Source organism: Balaenoptera physalus, assembly GCF_965194825.1.
Source record: "Balaenoptera physalus genome assembly, chromosome: 7".
In the NCBI taxonomy this organism is placed as follows: domain Eukaryota; kingdom Metazoa; phylum Chordata; class Mammalia; order Artiodactyla; family Balaenopteridae; genus Balaenoptera; species Balaenoptera physalus.
In genome coordinates this window covers 94,156,650-94,175,349 of record NC_138886.1, presented here as the reverse complement: position 1 = coordinate 94,175,349, position 18,700 = coordinate 94,156,650, and the positions used below count along the sequence as shown (strand labels likewise).

General features: G+C 35.9%; 1 pseudogene across 1 annotated transcript in view; it reads left to right on the top strand.

Moving 5' to 3' along the window:
• Positions 1-16,927, top strand: part of LOC309664382 (low-density lipoprotein receptor-related protein 12-like) — a 128,421-nt pseudogene extending 111,494 nt beyond the window's left edge. Inside the window, exons 3-6 of the transcript XR_014268445.1 lie at positions 5,833-6,035; positions 7,543-8,648; positions 9,925-10,057; positions 14,628-16,927. The product of XR_014268445.1 is annotated as a low-density lipoprotein receptor-related protein 12-like (transcript). The remainder of the gene's footprint in view (positions 1-5,832; positions 6,036-7,542; positions 8,649-9,924; positions 10,058-14,627) is intronic.
• Positions 16,928-18,700: the final 1,773 nt, after the last annotated feature.

The following is an 18,700-nucleotide window of genomic DNA, read 5'->3' as shown; positions in this document are numbered from 1 at the left end:
ACAAACCCACAGCAAACATCATTCTCAATGGTGAAAAACTGAAAGCATTTCCTCTAAGATCAGGAAAGAGACAAGGATGTCCACTCTCACCACTATTATTCAACATAGTTCTGGAAGTCCTAGCCACGGCAATCAGAGAAGAAAAAGAAATAAAAGGAATACAAATTGGAAAAGAAGAAGTAAAACTGTCACTGTTTGCGGATGACATGATACTATACATAGAGAATCCTAAAACTGCCACCAGAAAACTGCTAGAGCTAATTAATGAATATGGTAAAGTTGCAGGATACAAAATGAATGCACAGAAATCTCTTGCATTCCTATACACTAATGATGAAAAATCTGAAAGAGAAAATATGGAAACACTCCCATTTACCACTGCAACAAAAAGAATAAAATACCTAGGAATAAACCTACCTAGGGAGACAAAAGACCTGTATGCAGAAAACTATAAGACACTGATGAAAGAAATTAAAGATGATACCAACAGATGGAGAGATATACCATGTTCTTGGATTGGAAGAATCAACATTGTGAAAATGAGTATACTACCCAAAGCAATCTACAGATTCAATGCAATCCCTATCAAATTACCAATGGCATTTTTTACGGAGCTAGAACAAATCATCTTAAAATTTGTATGGAGACACAAAAGACCCCGAATAGCCAAAGCAGTCTTGAGGCAAAAAAATGGAACTGGAGGAATCAGACTCCCTGACTTCAGACTATACTACAAAGCTACAGTAATCAAGACAATATGGTACTGGCACAAAAACAGAAACATAGATCAATGGAACAAGATAGAAAGCCCAGAGATTAACCCACGCACCTATGGTCAACTAATCTATGACAAAGCAGGCAAAAATATAATGGAGAAGAGACAGTCTCTTCAATAAGTGGTGGTGGGAAAACTGGACAGCTACATGTAAAAGAATGAAATTAGAATACTCCCTAACACCATACACAAAAATAAACTCAAAATGGATTAGAGACCTAAATATAAGACCAGACACTATAAAACTCTTAGAGGAAAACATAGGAAGAACACTCTTTGACATAAATCACAGCAAGATCTTTTTTGATCCACCTCCTAGAGTACTGGAAATAAAAACAAAAATAAACAAGTGGGACCTAATGAAACTTCAAAGCTTTTGCACAGCAAAGGAAACCATAAACAAGACGAAAAGACAACCCTCAGAATGGGAGAAAATATTTGCAAACGAATCAACGGACAAAGGATTAATCTCCAAAATATATAAACAGCTCATTCAGCTCAATATCAAAGAAACAAACACCCCAATCCAAAAATGAGCAGAAGACCTAAATAGACATTTCTCCAAAGAAGACATACAGACGGCCACGAAGCACATGAAAAGATGCTCAACATCACTAATTATTAGAGAAATGCAAATCAAAACTACAATGAGGTATCACCTCACTCCTGTTAGAATGGGCATCATCAGAAAATCTACAAACAACAAATGCTGGAGAGGGTGTGGAGAAAAGGGAACCCTCTTGCACTGTTGGTGGGAATGTAAATTGATACAGCCACTATGGAGAACAATATGGAGGTTTCTTAAAAAACTAAAAATAGAATTACCATATGACCCAGCAATCCCACTACTGGGCATATACCCAGAGAAAACCGTAATTCAAAAAGACACATGCACCCGAATGTTCATTGCAGCACTATTTACAATAGCCAGGTCATGGAAGCAACCTAAATGCCCATGGACAGATGAACGGATAAGGAAGTTGTGGTACATATATACAATGGAATATTACTCAGCCATAAAAAGGAACGAAATCGGGTCATTTGTTGAGACGTGGATGGATCTAGAGACTGTCATACAGAGTGAAGTAAGTCAGAAAGAGAAAAACAAATATCGTATATTAATGCATGTATGTGGAACCTAGAAAAATGGTACAGATGAGCCAGTTTGCAGGGCAGAAGTTGAGACACAGATGTAGAGAATGGACATATGGACACCAAGGGGGGGAAACTGTGGTGAGGTGGGGATGGTGGTGTGCCGAATTGGGCGATTGGGATTGACATGTATCCACTGATGTGTATAAAATTGATGCCTAATAAGAACCTGCAGTATAAAAAAACAAACAAAACAACTAATACTAAACTTTCATTGGGTAATTTGTATAGAAATATGTTAATATAAATGTTTCAGACATTACATGAAATTTCTAAAAATCTTATATTTGTATTTGTATGGAAATATGTTAATATAAATGTTTCAGACATTACATGAAATTTCTAAAAATCTTATATGTTCTGGTATAATGTTATAAGTAATAATCCTAGTTATTACTTTAAAATGTATATCTCAGAAATAACTAATTTTCTTGTCAACTGCATTATTATGAACTCTCATCAAATCTTTAACCGTGGTCATTTTTAAGTCTTTTGTCATTTACAGACAGTTCTGGGTGTACTCTGATGATTTTGCAAATATGTTCCTATAAAAGGGTTTCATCTTCAAGAAATTCATGGAAAAGACTCTGACAGGTACAGGTTTCTGGTAACTGACTGTACTGCTGAACTGAATGAATAAGCATTTTCAGAACTCTAATGAAAAACTGATGAACTCATAAAAGTGCTAACAAAAGATCAAGATGAAAAAAAAAATTAATTACATGGGACTGAGTGAACTGATGAGGATGAGTATAATTTTTGTGACTTTCTGTCTGAATTAAAAAAAAAAAATCCCACAAGGACTCAGAGGCAAAGAATATACAAATCAATTTTCACTGCAAAGTAAAGGAGCTGTTACAGTGGAGGATTACTGGACTGAATGTCAATATTATGACATAGTATGAGTGTGTTTCATGTTTGGTAATTGCAATCATTGTTGCTTTTGTTGTGGTCATCTGTGTACAATGCTTGGTGTCAGTCTATTTATCTCTTGTAAAAATAAAATACAGTGTGTGTGTGTGAAAAAAAAGTATATTAAAGGACACTTTGATTACTTCCATATTTTGTCTGTTGTAAATAATGCTGCAATGAAAATTGGGGTGCATATATGTTTTCTAATTAGTGTTTTTTTTCTTCCAGTAAATACCTAGGAGTGGAATTGCTGGATCATATGGTAGTTCTATTTTTAATTTTTTGAGGAATCTCCGTACTGTTTTCCATAGTGGCTACACCAGTTTACGTCTCCACCAACAGTGCACAAAGGTTCCCTTTTCTCCACATCCTTGCCAACATGGCTTTGATAGTAACCATTCTGACAGATGTGAGGTGATATCTCATTGTGGTTTTGAGTTGTATTTCCCTGATGATTAGCAATGTTGAGCATCTTTTCATGTGCCTATTGGCATCTGTGTGTCTTCTTTGGAAAAATGTGTGTTCAGATCCTCTGTGCATATTTTAATTGGGATGTTTGTTTTTTTTGATATTGAGTTGTATGAGTTCTTTGTATATTTTGGATTATTAACCCCTTATTGGACATATCATTTGTAAATATCTTCTCCCATTCAGCACAGCCACTATGGAAAGCAGTACGCAGGTTCCTCAAAAAATTAAAAATAGAATTACCAGACGATCCAGCAGTTCTACTCTTCATATCCAAAGAAAATGAAAAAAAAAATTTGAAAAGATATATGCATCCCAGTGTTCATAGCAGCATTACTTATAGTAGCCAAGACATGGAAGCAACCTAAGTATCCATCAACAGATAAGTGGATAAAGAAGATGTGATATAATGGAATATTTCTCAGCTATAAAAAAAGAGTGAAACTTTGCCATTTGCAACAACATGGATGGCCCTACAGGGTGTTACGCTTAGTGAAATAAGTCAGACAGAGAAAGACAAATACTGTATGTTTTCAGTTTATATGGAATCTGAAAAATAAAACACATTAACGAATATAACAAAACAGAAACAGATTCACAGATACAGAGATCAAGGAGAGGGACAAGATAGGTGAGGGGTATTAAGAGGTACAGACTACTATGTATAAAATAAATAAGTTACAAGGATGTAATGTGCAGCACAGGGGAATATAGTCAATATGCAATAATAACTGTATATGGTGTATAAGCTGTAAAAACATCGAATCAGTGTGTTGTACACCTGAAACTAATATAATATTGTAAGTCAACTATACTTAAAAAAAAAAAAAAAACTTCTCAGTAAAAGATACCATTAAGAAAGACTGACAGCACCAACTATTGGAGAGAATGAGGGTTTGAGTGCATCTACATATATCTTGCATAACATACATGCCCCAAATAGATACACGTTTATACTATATAAAGAGCTCTTAAATAAGAACAAATTGTAAGGTACGAAGGATATAACAAGGTGATTCACAGAAAAAGAAATAGAAATAGCTAAAACATAGGAAAAAGTGTTTCAATTTCAGTAAATAAGGAAATGCAAACTAGAACAATGATAAATCCCTTTTATCCACCTAACTGGCAACAAATCTTTAGAAATAAAATGTTGCATTTTGCCAGAGTTGTGGGGTATAAGGTGCTTTTTCATACGCACTTGGTGGAATTGTGAGTTGGTATAAACATTTTTCTCAGTGTTGCTATCAAATTTAAAGTGGAATTGTGTCTTTTGACCTAGCAATTCTACTTCTAGAAAAATTTGTCCTAGAGAAATACTTGCTTATGTGTGTGTGGAGAGAACATGTATAAGGATTCCAGCATTGTTCATAATAGTGAAAAACTGGAAGCAGTCAAATTGTCAGTCTTTGTTATAGTTACTCAGAATATTTAGAGTATTTGTTTATTTATTTATTTATGACTGTGTTGGGTCTTCATTTCTGCGCGAGGGCTTTCTCCAGTTGTGGCAAGAGGGGGCCACTCTTCATCGCGGTGCGTGGGCCTCTCACTATCGTGGCCTCTCTTGTTGCGGAGCACAGGCTCCAGACGCGCAGGCTCAGTAGTTGTGGCTCACGGGCCCAGTTGCTCCGCGGCATGTGGGATCTTCCCAGACCAGGGCTCGAACCCGTGTCCCCTGCATTGGCAGGCAGATTCTCAACCACTGCGCCACCAGGGAAGCCCCCAGAATATTTAAAGAGGAAATATCCTGGTACAGTAATCCTTGGATAATTAACTTTATCATCACTTGGCTTAAGGCAGGAATCTCACTTTTCGGTGAGACATGTTAGTAGAAAATGCTATTTTGTTTTTTCTTTTTTCATAGCACTGGCTAATTTTGTATGTGCTTCTTATTTGACTTTTCTGCCCTTTATTCATGCCCATATTTTATGAACCACAAGATAACGTTTGGTTATAAATCATTTATGTAGAAAAGTATTCCCAAACTCAGGGACTTTTCACTGAAGAAGTTTTTTGTTTGTTCATTTTTAACTTTTTTACTTGGCTCAGGTTTGCTATTTGCTCTCCTGAAAATGTAAGCTGTAAACTCATTAAGCAAGCAGATGAACCAGTCTAATCTAGAGAAGGCAGACTTCCTCTATGTCTTTCAGTTCATCGAATTATGGAGTGGTTCAAACAGAGAACAATTTAGGGTGCTAAGAATTAGAAGTGGTCCTTCCTAAACACACACAGGGAGAAGAAAAAGAAACATCGTGCCAACTGTCTCCTGTTTTTTAGCGTTTTTTTGGAATTTCGTGTTACTTATGAAGAGGTATTGTTCTGGAATCTGGGAAAGAGATGTAAATGTTAGGAACACAGAAGCAGTATTATTATTTGCTGATGATATAGTCGTGGGCCTAGAAGAGCCAGGATAATCAGTGAATATATGGAGGCTTATAATAAAGTCCTCAGTTACTTTGTATTATTAATGAAATTTTTTTCCAAAATTTCCTTTTCAGTAGCCTTTTCTGACTTTTTATTTGTAGTTTTCAGGATTTTGATATTCAAGGGTCCAGAAGATGCAGTTTGGACTGGTTGACGATAGAAACATACAAGAATATTGAAAGCTACAGAGCCTGTGGTTCTACAATCCCACCACCATATATTTCTTCACAAGACCACGTCTGGATCAGGTTCCATTCCGATGACAGTATCTCTAGGAAGGGTTTCAGACTGGCATACTTTTCAGGTGTGTTTTTAAATAGGAAGAAAGATATGGAACAGAATTCTATAGTATTTACTGCTCAGTCACTTTGGGACTCGCCTTCTAAACAATGTCCATTTAATTGTGACTCAATCCTCAAGGCAGCTGAGATTGAGGAATTAGAGGCTAAAGGTTCAGGTGCCGTAGATCCGAGTCTCCAAAAGGCATTTTGTATAATCCTAATAAAATGATTAATTTTACAAACTAAGGTCAGTTTTCTTTTTAAATATTTTGAATACGTTTATTTTAAAAGGAACTTTTTCCCCTCAAGTGTTTACCAGTATCCTGCAAGTTACTTCAGAATGTATTTTTGTGTGTGCATTACCCTTGTCTTTACACCTTCAAAGAAAAGACAATCAATTTCACTTTCGTAGTTTGTAGTATCAGAAGTCTTCTTATGCTAATTCTTAAACTTTATCCGAAAAGAGTGAGCAGATCATACAAATATGAAGAACTCAGAGCATTAGAGTTATGTAAATTTTTGCTGAAAATCATTTTACATTTTCTGAAATTACATGGTCTCCTTTAGCAACATATGCTGCTTTTTCTCTTTTTTATTAAAAGCACAGTCTTTGTAATATTTACTTAGGTGCTGAAGCACATTTTCTGTCACCTATTTGCCAGTAAATAAAAGTTGTTAATGGAGAGGTAAGCATTGGCCGACATCATCAGTGTGGACTGTAGGAATCTAATGTTTGGTTTTCTTTCCCTACCTCATTATTGTTATATATTTAAGGTAGTCCACTAAGATAATCAGAATTCTATAAACATTTCAATTCTTTTCTCTCTTCTTCCCCCTCCTGTTTTGTTGAGTAAATTTATACCTTTAGCTCAGATTCATAAAATATTTTGCAGTTGTATTAAAACAATAGAAATTATAAAATGGAAGTACCATGTTGTGGTTACATGAAATGTTAGAAATAGAATAAAGTTAACTTATGATAATCTTAGCAAAAATTTGAGTCTAAATAAGGGGCTTGTAAAATATGCTATGATACACAAAGCAAAATATTGTGTGTATGTGTATATATATATATATATATAATATATATATAAACAACTCAAAAAGAATATTAAAACTGGATTTGAAAAGGTGATTATTATAGAGGAGTTTTTCTTCATTGCAAAATGTTTATACAATAGAGTATTTGAAATTCTTAGGCAATACATCCTACTAACTTATATATCTTACATCACTTTACTAAATGTTCTGCAGTAAAATAGCTTCTGCAAAAACAGGATTGGTCTTTTCTCTTTAGATCAGCTGTAGAGATCTTCATGGAACAAATCATAAGTGTTTAATAAATTGTTGAGTAATCAGTAAGCCAATATTAATTTGTCATTAGAGTTTAACCTATTTTTGATCAAGCCCAACTATCATTTGGGCTAATCAACATTTATGATAAAAATGCCACTTGCTGTTACATACCCTTTAAAGAGTATGTTTTTTCCTCCTTATCTCTCCATCTCCCTCCTCCCAATGTCCTCCCAGGGAAATCTGAGGAACCAAACTGTGCTTGTGACCAGTTTCGTTGTGGTAATGGAAAGTGTATACCAGCAGCCTGGAAATGCAATAACATGGACGAATGTGGAGATAGTTCTGATGAAGAGATCTGTGCCAAAGAAGTGAATCCTCCAACATCGGCCGCTTTCCAACCCTGTGCTTACAGCCAGTTCCAGTGCCTATCTCGGTTTACCAAAGTTTACACTTGCCTCCCCGAATCTTTAAAATGTGATGGGAACATTGACTGCCTTGACCTTGGAGATGAGATAGACTGTGATGTGCCAACTTGCGGGCAGTGGTTAAAATATTTTTATGGTACTTTTAATTCTCCCAATTATCCAGACTTTTATCCTCCTGGAAGCAATTGTACCTGGTTAATAGACACTGGTGATCATCGCAAAGTCATCTTACGCTTCACTGACTTTAAACTTGATGGTACTGGTTATGGTGATTATGTCAAAATATACGATGGATTAGAGGAGACTCCACACAAGCTTTTGCGTGTGTTAACTGCTTTTGATTCTCATGCGCCTCTCACTGTCGTGTCTTCTTCTGGACAGATAAGGGTACATTTCTGTGCCGATAAAGTCAACGCTGCCAGGGGATTTAATGCTACTTACCAAGTAGACGGCTTCTGTTTGCCATGGGAAATACCCTGCGGAGGGAACTGGGGGTGTTATACGGCGCAGCAGCGCTGTGATGGGTATTGGCATTGCCCAAACGGAAGGGATGAAATCAATTGTACCATGTGCCAAAAGGAAGAGTTCCCATGTTCCCGGAACGGCGTCTGTTACCCTCGTTCTGATCGCTGCAACTACCAGAATCATTGCCCAAATGGCTCCGATGAAAAACACTGCTTTTTTTTGCCAGCCAGGAAATTTTCATTGTAAAAACAATCGTTGTGTGTTTGAAAGCTGGGTGTGTGACTCTCAGGACGACTGTGGCGATGGCAGCGACGAGGAGAATTGCCCGGTAATCGTGCCTACCCGAGTCATAACTGCAGCCGTCATAGGGAGCCATATCTGTGGCCTGTTACTGCTCATTGCCTTGGGATGTACTTGTAAGCTTTATTCTCTGAGAATGTTTGAACGAAGGTCAGTATCAAGACAAAACTATAGTGCTTATGCTCTCTACAGTAAAAGCGTGGCCCAAATATTTACAACACTTTTTTTTTAATGAGATTAGCAATATATTTTTGTTATATTGTTGAGAAATAAATACTTCTTATGATTTATAAAATGACTATGAAAAGCCTATGACTCAAAAACCTAATAAGAACATTAAAAAACAAATAAATACTAAGAGTTATGAGGTGAGAAAAGCCAATCAGTATTTATCAGTTCCTGTTTTCAGGTTAATCTGTCTTACAGGAATTTTGCAAGCTGTAATTCTCGGTGGTTGCTCTTTAACCTCGGTTTTTATAAATATTAATTCAACAATTCCAGATATTTGAGAACCTTCTGTGTTGAAAGCATTATACAGGTGAATAGAGAAATGCGTAGGAGTAATCTCATGGGCAGTTTACAGTTAGAAGGAAGGAACTGTTGGGTAGAATTAGATGACAAAAAATATAAATGTTGTAAGAGCTATAAAATAAAGTGGTATAAAAGTCGAAGATCTCAGTTAAGAAGTGGTTCGGCGTTAAAGGGTGGCCTTCAGGGAGAGCTGTCTTTTGTGTGGTAGAGGAGAGACTGGACCTGGGAGAAGCTGAAGGCAGAGAGGCCTTCTAGAAAGCTCCTGTGGAGACCATGACCGTCAGTCCCAGGAGAATTACAAATGATAGATACAACAAAGAAGTCACATACCAGACAGCTAAGAATAGATGCACAGTATCACAATAACCAAGTGCATCTTATCTTTGGTTCAGTATAAATGGCCAGAAAATGTTTTACTACATTGCAACATAAGAGTACAATGAAGACCAGAGGTCTTGAGTTTAAGAACAAGTTATTCCAGAAAGGGTTTTGGTGACTCATTTCACTCTTTTCCTTATCTGAAAAGTAAATGTGTTGGACTTGATGAATAAAGTGTCTTCTAAGAATTTTCAAATACTTTCACCTCAAGTCTCAAGCCCCTATGTTCTTAGGGGTTTAAAGATCTAGTACTTTTATCTTTTATGGGGATATCTAATTTATTAAAACTTAGTGATCCAGACCCCTAGTGTAAAACCGCATGAGACTAAACTGTCTGCTTCATCTTTGTGTTCTCAGTGTAGGGTAGTATAGATACTCATCAAATGTTGGCTAAGTAAGCTTTACAAATGAACAAGTATATTAAAATTCAGATTGTTTTAATTGTTGATAATTTAAAAATTACTGTTTTGGCTTGCCTTTTTTTTTAATCCTTTTTATCCCCCTGTTTCTCTCAAAGATCATTTGAAACACAGTTGTCCAGAGTGGAAGCAGAATTGTTAAGAAGAGAAGCTCCTCCCTCTTATGGACAATTGATTGCTCAGGGTTTAATTCCACCAGTTGAAGATTTTCCTGTTTGTCCACCTAATCAGGTATGTTGCAACTTATTATTTCTCTTTCCGTACCTCTTAAAATGAAATCTATACTTGTATATAATGGTAAAGTATCCTTGACTGTGTCAGAATTTTTGCAGTCAAGTTAAGAATTAAATATATGGAGGATTTGAAATTATACAGTTGACCCCTGAACAACGAGGGGGCTAGGGACACCCACCCTCCGTGCAGGTGAAAATTCACATGTAACTTTATAGTCAGACCTCTGTGTCTGGGGCTCAACATCCATAAATTCAACCAACCATGTATCATGTAGTACTCTAGTATTTGCTATTGAAAAAAATCCACATATAAGTGGACCCGTGCATTTAAAGCCCATGTTGTTCAAGGGTCAACTCTAATTGTTTCATTGTATTTTAACAAATTCAGAAGTATACTTTTCATTCTTTACTTCTGATTTGGTTAGGTGATTCTTAAGCATTTTACTGTTTAGGATAATTTAGTGCGTTAAAATTCAAAAGTAAAGTTTGACAGCTTATTTTCTACTTGAACTATTTCAAAGATTTAAAAAGAAATACTAAAGTTGATATGCTTAGCAATAGATTAGTAACATGCTAGATTAAAATAAAAGTTGTTGAAATTAAGTTAACATTTCTACCTGACTTGAGAGAAAACTTCTTCACAGCTGGATTTTACAGTGCTTAAAAATTCATATCATTTTCTTTAAATAGTAACTCATTCTTTATTAATGTTTCTGAATTCTTTAAATTTTTGTGAGTGATTTTTTACTTCGGGTGTACATTAAAGTGATCCAGTTATATATATATATATATTCTTTTTCAGATTCTTTTCCATAATAGATTATTATAAGATATCACATATAGTTCCCTGCAATTTCTTTTTTAATTTCTTTTTCAGTGCTTACAATTGTGCCCAGGGTTCTTAAGGGCATTAAGGATTTCTACATTTAAAATGTAAATTCATCCAGAATCATTTCTAAAAGTTGTTCCCAGTATCAGAATTAAGAAAAATTGATGAACATTGTTTTCCCAGTAATTGAATTCTGTTCAAAATGAAAGACCGTTTCCTTTTTGTTAAATAGGTTTCCAATTACAGTGGGTCATCTTATTTGAGTCTTTTAGGAAATCTTTGTGAGAATTTGATGTAATTTGCTAAGTAAGTAATTCAGAACTTCCACTGGTTGGAATTTTGTGTGCAACATAGGAAAAACCTACATTGTGGCTTTTATATATTGTTGTCCCTGCCATGGGGAAGGGTTCTTCTTAGGTAGGAATTCAGAGGATGGTTAATTCCATCCACCCACTCCACCATGTATCACCCCACCCCTATATCCTGAGGCTACCTTCAAGAGGTTAGTCAACTGTGAAGTTAGAGGGGGCACAGTCCACACAAGACAGCCCTTACTTCTAAAACCAATTTTAAGTTCTGGGGCTCCCAAACCATCCTCAGGTTTGATAATTCACTAGAAGGACTGAGAACTCATTGAAAGCTGTTTTACTTAATAGTATAAGCTGGTGTAACTATTATTGCTGGGAAAGGATCCAGATTAAATCAGCCAAAGGAAGAGACACGTAGGACAGGGTTCAGGAGGGTACCAAACACGACCCTTCCAATTGTCTTTTCCCCATAAAGTCAGGACAGTGTTATTCTCTCGACACAGGTGTGTGACAGTATGCACGAAACATTGCCAACTAGGGGAGCTCACCCAAACTCGGTGTCCAGGGTTTTTACTGGAGCTCCATCACATAGGCATGATTAATTGCACACGTGGCTGATCCCAGTCTCTAGCCTCTCCAGAGGTTGACTGATTCTGCTGACTCAACTCTCCCACGCTACATCACATTGGTGTGGCCCAGAGCCTCCACCGAAAACGCGGTGCTACTCTCTGGCTGGCCCACGTCTCCATGCAATGACACTCCTGTCAAAGCTGACATTCCAAGGTCTGAGGTCTCATCCCAGAAGTAAAGGGCAAAGGTCAGACCTCACTTTGGGTAAGGTTTCAATTCTTTACTACCTACTACAGCATTTTTGTAGGGTTATAATTTACCCTTGTGAGGGAATTCTGCTTCAACAAAGTTTTAAAATAAAATATGTTTGCAAATGGTAAACTCGATTTTATTCAGTTAATGAGATTACACTCTTATGTTTGAAACTTTTGGTAATAAATTATCAAATTTCCTTATTTGTTTTTAAAAAGAAAAATAATCTTCTGATTACCAACTCATTCAAAATAGCGATCCTTTCTGAAGAAACCTTTTCTTCTGCTTCATAAATGGAAGAAGTATATAAAATTATTCCTAAAACAATCATGAGATCCCCTTGTAGAATCTAATGTTAAATTGGCAATCATTTAATTAAACAGACTTTGAAGCCAGTAGAGAGCTTCATCTCACTGACAGACTATACTGTTAAAGTCGGCTTTGAAGTGTGCTGAAGGCATTGTGGGTGGCAGCTGCATAAAAGTGGAGGATATCTGAAGAGCCTTGTATTCATTGCTGGATTTAATGACAGTGCTCACACAAAGCCTTAGAACGTGAACGCCAAATGAGGAGGACCAAATCTATGGAGTTCATAGGGATGTGAGCCACTTTTTTTTTTTTTTTTTCAGTTAGTTTATAGTTACCTTCCCAATTGGTGAAAACTCTTACTCATTTATATAGTAAATTTTATGTGCTGATATTCAGATTTCTTATTGGCAATCTGTTATTTACTAAGGCTAGACTATGAAATATTCCTGTGATAGTAGCTTCTTAGCTTTCTGTGAATTATATTCCAGGGATTATGTTCAAAGGGTGTATATGGAAATCACAAATCTATATGGAAAACCTGAGGCTAGCTGTACGGTATCAGCTTGGATTTACTTCAATACCAGTCACAAACAGAGATGGAAAACATATGTTATCACATCTTCTTATTCTCTTCCCTTCCTTTTTTCTGTGGGGGGACAGGCAAGAGCCATTCATTTTGGCGGAGGGAAACTGTATCACCTTTTGAAAGGGAGTATATCAATTCACCATTGTTTCTTGGAAATACTGTATTTTAAATACTAAATGCCAGATTGATGAAAGCTGTGTTTATTCCAAGTTTGATTACTCCTTTTTGTAACCACTAGATGGAGCTTAAAGACTGTTTTTGTAAATACTGTAGTTTTTTTTTTTTTTTTTTTTTTTAATTCCGATAGTCATTCATCTAGAAAAAAGAAAATCTAGATGATTTTTCTTTCAGTTGGGCAATATGGTCACCTCCCATATGCACTAATTAAAAATCACCAATTTTCAAAGAATAAGGTTATAATTTATGTTTAACATGAAGCTGTAGAAAATAAGACATAAATCTTTTTTTTTTAAAGACTTTTTTTTTAAAGGAATTCCTTTATTTTTATTATTTATTTATTTATTTATTTATTTATTTTTGGCTGTGTTGGGTCTTCGTTTCTGTGCAAGGGCTTTCTCTAGTTGCGGCAAGGGGGGCCACTCTTCATCGCGGTGCGCGGGCCTCTCACTATTGCGGCCTCTCTTGTTGCGGAGCACAAGCTCCAGATGCGCAGGCTCAGTAGTTGTGGCTCACGGGCCCAGTTGCTCCTTGGCATGTGGGATCTTCCCAGACCAGGGCTCGAACCCGTGTCCCCTGCATTGGCAGGCAGATTCTCAACCACTGCGCCACCAGGGAAGCCCAAGACTTAAATCTTTAAGATTGAGAAGGAACCCAAATGTCTCAGATACCATTGAATAGGGCTATAAACAAGTTAATTTCTTTGGCTTTTTGTTTCCTGTGCTGCATTACAAATACAGTAATTCCTTTGTTTATGACAATATAAATAAATTTGTATTTATTTATAATAAATATTTATGGATATCCTCAATTTATGGATATCCTCAATATCCACTCATTCAACAAATCCTTGGAACCAACTGTGAGATATAATTTTTACATGTTTTGGAAGGTTTCATCCTTGTAAATCAAGTCTAACTTGTGCTGTGTTAAAACAAAAAAACAAACAGCCTAGTTTTCACACTTCTTTAGGTCATTTAGAGAATTATTGTAGAGACTCTTCTATCTTCGTAGCTAAAGAAGTATCAAATACTTTTATTTTCCATCTTTGGTGCATTTCTAGGATTGGATTACTATGTGAAGTTTTGAAATAAAATTGCTGTTGTAATTGGCATTAAACATCATTTTAAAGTTCATATATAAAATGAAGTATCGAGAAAATCTTAAACACAGTGAACAGTGGTTCAAGTTATAGGTTAGATTCTGGAGTGAGGTGAACCTGTATCGATGAGAGAATTTAATTCATCCTCCATAGACCGTAAAATGAGTAATAGAACTTTCATCCACAACACATGCTGAATAGAAGGGTGTTTTCCATCTTAATACCTCGTTGTTAGCTGTTTTAAGATCTTTTCTTTCTTCCTTCCTTCCTTCCTTCCTTCCTTTCTTTCTTTCTTTCTTTCTTTCTTTCTTTCTTTCTTTCTTTCTTTCTTTCTTTCTTTCTTTCTTTCTTTCGTTCTTTCGTTCTTTCTTTCTTTCTTTCTTTCTTTCTTTCTTTCTTTCTTTCTTTCTTTCTTTCTTTTCTTTCTTTCCGCAGGCTTCTGTTTTGGAAAACCTGAGGCTAGCTGTATGGTCTCAGCTTGGATTTACTTCAATCAGACTTCTTATGGCAGGCAGATCCAGCAACATCTGGAATCGTATTTTTAATTTTGCAAGATCACTCCATTCAGGGTCATTGGCTCTGGTCTCAGCAGATGGGGATGAGGTTGCCCCTAGTCAGAGTACCAACAGAGAACCTGAAAGAAATCATACTCACAGAAGTTTGTTTTCTGTGGAATCTGACGACACAGACACAGAAAATGAGAGAAGAGATACGGTAGGAGCATCTGGCGGGGTTGCAGCTCCTTTGCCTCAAAAAATCCCTCCCACAACAGCGGTAGAAGCAACAGTGGGAGCAAGTGGAAGTTCCTCCACTCAGAATACCCGAGGTGGTCACACAGAAACCGGACGGGATGTGACAAGTGCGGAACCCCCAAGTGTGAGTCCGGCGCGTCACCAGCTCACAAGTGCGCTAAGTCGTATGACTCAGGGGCTACGTTGGGTACGTTTTACATTAGGGCGATCAAGCTCCATAAGTCAGAACCAGAGCCCTTTGAGACAACTTGATAATGGGGTAAATGGAAGAGAAGAAGATGATGATGTCGAAATGCTGAGTCCAGTTTCTGAAGGAGCTTCAGACTTTGACGCGAATGACTGTTCCAGACCTCTTCTTGATCTTGCCTCCGATCAAGGGCAAAGGTTCAGACAACCATATAGTGCAGCAGACCCTGGAGTAAGACCAAGTAATCGCGATGGCCCCTGTGAGCGCTGCGGTATTGTCCACACTGACCAGATATCAGACTCTTGCTTAGAAGCAACGCTGAAAAATGAAACGAGTGATGATGAAGCTTTGTTACTTTGTTAGGTACACGAATCCCATCAGGGAGATTGGATACAAGTTGCAGCAATATCCATTCATTGTTTTGGAACTTTACAATTAAACTAGTTTTAATTTAAAAAGAAAAAAGATGCAGGGTGATTTCTCACTATCATATGTTAGCCTGCATGGTTAAATTAAACACCTGTAACTCTATAAACTTTAGAGTTTACTATTGTAGCAGCTAAAAATGCATTATGTATTCAGATTGTTCAATAATGTTCTTCCATTTGTTTCTAATTGTTTTCATCCTGGTACTGTAGTTCGCAGTAGAGATATGGCTGCAGAAACTCATTTGACTGTCAGTTTCTATCTATCCTATGTTAAAACGTTTCTTTGTTCAAAATAATACCTTCTTTTAATTGAACCCTTTATGCTTTTGCCAATACATCTTGTAACTTAATATACTAGATGTTAAGGTGGTTAATATAAAAAGAGAAAAAGTCCTTATTCTCACCTGTTTTTATTTGTATAACATCTGTCTAAACATTATTAGATTTCATAATATGAGCTTGTCAAAGGGAAAAAAACTGTCTAAAATTTTTTCTCATGTTTAACATGCAATGATGTGAAATTTAGATAGAGTTAGATAAATTAATGGCAAAAACAAAACTCTTTTATAAATTTTCTAATGTTGACTTTAATACTCTAATATGGTACAAACCAAATGGTAAAAAGCCCAAATCATTTCTTTTTTTATCTCTATTTAAGGACAGAATTAAGCGGATGAAGATATTCTACTATGCATTAAATCTTGAACTTTATAAAATATGTACAAAAATTGTACAAGATAAGTTCCAACTGGTAATGTCTTTCCCTGATACAGGGTTATGCTTGTATTGGACCCTAGGGATTTGCACTAAAATCATATCAAGGTCTCAGATGAGTTTAGTGCAGAAGCACTATCACTTTAAATACTATTATTTGCTATCATAATGACTATATATTTCCATAGCTTATGGGGGGGGCGTGAGGGGGCATTTTTATGACAACTTGAGGTTGCTTTGCTAGTTTCATATTTATTTGTTGTATTTAAAAACTGCATTATAGTAAGAAAGTGATTTTTTCAATATATTTTATTCATAAGGGGAGGATCATGCTACATGTTGAAAAGCAAATTAAGAAATCATTCAGATCACCTCCCTTTTTTAAGTAAAATGAATTGCAAAACCCCGCATATTTTTTTATTGTCAATTCCCATTTATTTATTCTTTAGCTGTCTGTTTTAGTAGCTTAATGTTTGAGTATGAAAAATGTATTTGTGTATGATTATTGCTATTTATTAAATTTTAAATACTTTGCTGAATGTCATTTTAAAGCATGTTTGAGGTCTTGTGTATTTGTCGTGTTATGCTGTCAGGAAGAACTGACTGAAATGTTTTAATATGTATCAAAAATTAAAATGACTTCTTTTTTTTGTATTGCCTTGAGGTACTTTTTTTTTTTTTTTTTTTTAAAGAATTTTTTTTTTTTAAGGCATTGTTTACTTTGTTTATTTATTTATTTTTGGCTGTGTTGGGTCTTCGTTTCTCTGCTAGGGCTTTCTCTAGTTGTGGCAAGCGGGGGCCACTCTTCATCGCGGTGCACGGGCCTCTCACCATCGCAGCCCCTCCCGTTGCGGGGCACAGGCTCCAGACGCGCAGGCTCAGTAATTGTGGCTCACGGGCCCAGTTGCTCCTCGGCATGTGGGATCTTCCCAGACCAGGGCTCGAACCCGTGTCCCCTGCATCGGCAGGCAGACTCTCAACCACTGCGCCACCAGGGAAGCCCTTGAGGTACTTTTTAAATCAAAGTTTCTATTTATTTTTGTTCATTTGGTGCATATACAATTTCAGGCCATGAAATATGCAGTGTGTCTAGAAGAAAAATTAAAGAGGGGATGTCTTTCTTAACTCCCTTATAGTAAAGTAGTAGCTTACACCAGTTCTCAAGGGTAAAAAAATCCCTAAGGACCTGGACATTATTTTGCCTTTAATTGATGTGTCTTATAAGAGTCAGTAACTATATCAGTTCTCTTTTTATATTATTTTCAGATACATTTTAGACCCCTATACAATATTTTACTGGCAGAATTTGGGTTACCAAATTAACCTTGTTTAGGTCCTACTAATTATATACTATTATGTATAGGTTTTTTGTTTTTGTTTTCTGACATATATTTTAATTTCTTTGTTTAATTAACTAATACATCTTCTTGATTAAAACAGTAAAAAAATTAAGTCTCTCTCCTATCCCTGACAGCCATCTTCTAGTTCCCTTTCAAAGAAATAGGTACCAAGACCAAATTCTTGTATACCCTCCAGAAATACCATATAGATACATAAATGTATCTATATGGATAAATGCTATATGATGTAATACAAATTGTAACATACTATGCATTCTTTTTCTGCACCTTTTTTCAAGGGAAAAAGTGTATCTGCTACTGGTTGAATGTTAAAAGTACAGTTGGGTATTTCTGTTATTTGACTTTTCACATTTAAAAATTTGATCTATCCTGAATTTAAGGCTCCAGTTTTTCTTCCTAGGTAACTACCTAGTTACTGCAAGGCTGTTTATTAAATCTGTCCTTTCCTTGCTGTTGGAAATGGCCCTTTTATCGTATTGCAGATTTTCATATTATGTGGATGTATTTCTAGACTCTAATTCCATTCTCTTCAATTGACTTGCCTTTTTTTTTTTTGTACCAGTCCTACACTGTTTTAATAACAGTAATTTTTAAATGTTCAAATATTCTTGCTTATTTCTCCATTTGAACTTTAGAATCAACCCTTTGTGTTCCACAAAACAAATCCATTGTACATTTATTTTTTTGGACAGTTTTACTTTTATAGGTCAACTTGGGGAAATTTGACATCATTATCATGTTAAAGCTTCTATCTAAACCATGGTGCCCTATCCAAAAATGGTTCCCAATTTGTTCAAGTCTTTTTTGTTGTTTCCTTCACAGATGCTTCGCATTTTACTTTACAGAGATCTTGTACATGTTTTTCAAGAGTTCTTAGAAATTTTATTATTTTTGTTACCATTATTAAGGAAGTCCTTTCTGTTTATAATTTAGTCTGATTTTAGTATATATGAAAGCTAATGACTTATTTATGTTAATTTTCTGCCCAGCTACCAGACTCTCATTTTCTTATGGTTTGTAATAGTACTTCAGTTAATTCTTTTGTTTTCCAGTTATACAGTCATGT